Source organism: Lemur catta, chromosome 5 (assembly GCF_020740605.2).
Source record: "Lemur catta isolate mLemCat1 chromosome 5, mLemCat1.pri, whole genome shotgun sequence".
NCBI classification, from domain to species: Eukaryota; Metazoa; Chordata; class Mammalia; order Primates; family Lemuridae; genus Lemur; species Lemur catta.
Genome location: NC_059132.1, coordinates 81,219,646 through 81,223,550, shown reverse-complemented (window position 1 = coordinate 81,223,550; position 3,905 = coordinate 81,219,646). Strand labels below are relative to the sequence as shown.

Below are 3,905 nucleotides of genomic sequence, written 5' to 3'. Positions count from 1 at the left end.
GGACTTAGAGACTACAAAGAAAGTGTTCTTTTAAGTATTATTCCACTGTGGTTTCACCAGTGTTTTCCCAACCCGAGCTAGGTTCTCGTATTAGCATGAGAATCCTGCCTGGTAGTTGAGATTTCTGGGTGGGGTGTAATTGGGGGTTTCTGTCAGCCCTGCCTTTGATTTATTTAACTCCAGAGTTGGAAAGTGCATATTTGGGTGAGATGGGAAAAGTGTGGATCGTGCTTCAGATTTCATCCTGACACTTTTGAAATCAGCAGTATGTTGGTAATTATGTGCCATTTCCATAGCGTTTTTCACTGTAATAGTGATAAGGTTAGTCTCTGCATCCCGAAGCCTATGATGCCTTTCGGTAGAGAAATCTCTACTGAGTCCCAGGTAACTTGGTATTTCTCAGAGCTGACACCGGAGCCTTGGAAAATGGGATTGTTTTCAGTATTATTTCACCATCCTTTCACCACTGTTTCAAGAATGGGAGTACTTTTCATGCGTTACCGTAAGAATCCTTCTTTGGAGATGAGATATTTTTCTGGGTGGCAAGTGCAGGGCCTCTGTGACTCCTGGGTTTGTTGGACTAGCGCCAGACATGAGAAGTGCGCCTTTTTGTGAGAGGCCGGCTCCTTTCTCATCAGAGAGAGTAAACCAGCAAAGGTGCCTTCTTCCTGTCTGTGAAGGATGTCACCGCCCAGGGGGAAATAGTCAAGCACTATAAGATCCGCTCCCTGGAGGAAGGGGGCTGCTACATCTCCCTCCGGGTCACCTTCCCCTCGCTCCAGGCCCTGGTGCAGCACTACTGCAAGAAAGGGGATTGTTTGTGCCAGAGGCTGACCGTGCCCTGCGTCAGCCTTGCTCCTCATAACCCCTGGGCCCAGGACAAGTGGGAGATCCCCCGGCAGTCTCTCAGGCTGGTCAGGAAACTCGGATCAGGGCAGTTTGGCGAAGTCTGGACGGGCTACTACAGAAACAATGTGAAGGTGGCCATCAAGACCTTGAATGAGGGAAGGATGTCTCCGGAAGCCTTCCTGGGTGAGGCGAACCTGATGAAGGCTCTGTAGCACGAGAGGCTGGTCTGGCTCTACACCATGGTCCCCAAGGAGCCCATCTATATTGTCACCGAGTATGTGGCCAGAGGGTGCCTGCTGGATTTCCTGAAGACAGACTACGGTGGCAGACTGTCCCTCCCGAGACTGATTGACATGTCAGCCCAGATCACCGAAGGGATGGCGTACATCGAGCACATGAATTCTATCCACCGCTACCTATGGGCGGCCAACATCCTGTTGTCTGAGACCTTGTGTTGCAAAATCGCTGACTTCGGTTTGGCCAGGATCATCGACAGTGAATACACTGCCCAGGAGGGTGAGCAGAGCCCCACAACTGCAGGGGAGACCTTGGGCCTTACCTCCCCGACTCCCCAAAGCCTCTTGACATTACATGGTACGGCCCCATGTGCAAAGACCTGAGAGCACTGTGGTTTCTACAATTCTAGACCAGCATTTCCCTAACTGTGTTCAGCAGAGTAGTAATGCCCCCAGACCTCCCACTGAGGAATGGCTTTAGGATAAGGTCAGTTTGGAGAAACGGCAGTTCATCACCCTTCCTGCCTTGGAGATTCCCAATGCACAGCAGCATAAAGGCACTGAGAAGTCCTGCAGCCAAGCAACAATTCACATTCACCTCACCTGGTGTCTCCTGAACTAGTTTCAGCCCCCAATACTATTTCCACCTGGGTCCTATTAATCTCCCACAGAACTAGGCTTTCACAGAGCACACTTTGGGAAACACAGCTCAAACGTGTGAGCAGCAAACCTTACACCTGAATTAGGGTCTGCACAGAGCTCTCAGTTTTCTCTGCTAATATAACTGAGGTACAAGTTGACTTCACAAGAGGATCCGAGGGGTCAAATACATTTGCCTGTGAGCCAGTGAGATTCGCCGAGCATATGAATCAGCCATGCAAAAGGGTAGATGCGGCTGGTTCCCTGGGGAACTTCAGGCTGGCTGGGCCACTGAGAGAGCAGGGCAAGGGGAGGGAGTGCCACTCGAGCCCTGTGCTCTCCTGGGAACGCCGACCAGGCCCACCGCTGTCACAGGGCCTCATGGGGAATCAGGATGCAAGTCCATCTTCATTGTGATTCTAGGTGGTCCAGGAATACAAAAAAAAAAAGACTGAAAAAGGATCCAAACTTTTCATCGTTCCTTTCAGAATCATTTGATTCATCAGCTAGGAATGGCGATTCCTTCTCCAGACCAATCGAAGGCTAGGCCAAAGTAACTCCATCTTTCCAAGAGGTATGCGGCACAACTTTTGAAATAACTGCTAGGTTGAGAACTATTTGGTATTTTTCCATAGCACTTTTCACCATAATTGTCATAAGGTTGGTCTCCGCATCCTTAAGCATACGAAAGTTTTCACAGACAAAAGTATGCTGAGGCCCAGTAAACTTGGCATTTCCAATAGTTGCTACTAGAGACTATAAAGAAAGTGTTCTTTTAAGTATTACTCCATTGTGGTTTCACCATTATTTTCTGAACCAGAGCAGGTTTCATGCATTAGCATAAGAATCCTTCCTCCTAGTTGAGATTTCTGTGTGGGGTGTAAGTGCGGGGCTTCTGTCAGCCCTGTGTTTGATTTGTTTACCTCCAGAGTTGGTAAGTGCATATTTGCGTGAGATGGGAAAAGTGTGGATCATGCTTCAGATTTCATCCTGACACTTTTGACATAACCACTATGTTGGTAATTATGTGCCGTTTCCATAGCGTTTTTCACCGTAATAGTTATAAGCTTGGTCTCTGCATCCTTAAGCCTATGATGCCTTTCGCAGAGAAAACTCTACTGACGCCCAGGTAACTTGGTATTTCCCAGAGCTGGCACCAGAGCCTTTGAAGATACGATTGTTTTCAGTATTATTTCACTATCCTTTCACCACTGTTTCAAGAACGGGAGCACTATTCAACCGTTAGGATAAGAGTCCTTCTTTAGAGATGAGATATTTTTCTGGGGTGGCAAGTGCAGGGCCTCTGTCAGTCCTGGGTTTGTTGGACTAGCGCCAGACAGGAGAAGTGCGCCTTTGTGTGAGAGGTGAATAGTGTGGATCCTCTTTCAGTTTAAAGTGTCAGGTTGAAGTCAGAAGAACAATCCACACTGTTCCCATCACACGCAAATATGCACTTACCAACTCTGGAGGTAAACAAATCAAACACAGGGCTGACAGAAGCCCCACACTTACACCCCACACAGAAATCTCAACTAGGAGGAAGGATTCTTTTGCTAATGGATGAAATCTGCTCTGGTTGTGAATATAATAGTGAAACCACAGTGGAAGAAGGACTTGCATCCTGATTCCCCATGAGGCCCTGTGACAGTGGTGGGCCTGGTCGGAGTTCCCAGGAGAGCACAGGGCTCGAGTGGCACTCCCTCCCCTTGCCCGGCTCTCTCAGTGGCCCAGCCAGCCTGAAGTTCCCCAGGGAACCAGCCACATCTATCCTTTTGCATGGCTGATTCATATGCTCAGCGAACTTGCTTGCTTGCAGGGAAATGTATTTGACACCTCAGATCCTCTTGTAAAAGTGAATTTGTACCTCAGTTATATTAGCAGAGAAAACTGAGAGTTCTGTGCAGACCCTAATTCAGGTGTAAGGTTTACTGCTCGCACATTTGAGCTGTGTTTCCCAAAGTGTGCTCTGTGAAAGCCTAGTTCTGCGGGAGACTAATAGGACCCAGGTGGAAATAGTATTGGGGGCTGAAACTAGTTAAGGAGACACCAGTCTAAAGACTGAAACAGGATCCACACTTTTCACTGTTCTTCTCAAAATCATTTGATTCATCAGCGAGGAATGGCGATTCCTTCTCCAGACCAATCGAAGGCTAGGCCAAAGTAACTCCAGATTTCCAAGAG

General features: G+C 48.2%; 1 pseudogene; it reads left to right on the top strand.

The window, feature by feature from the left end:
* Positions 1-348: 348 nt before the first annotated feature.
* LOC123638817 lies at positions 349-1,469 on the top strand (annotated as a pseudogene).
* Positions 1,470-3,905: the final 2,436 nt, after the last annotated feature.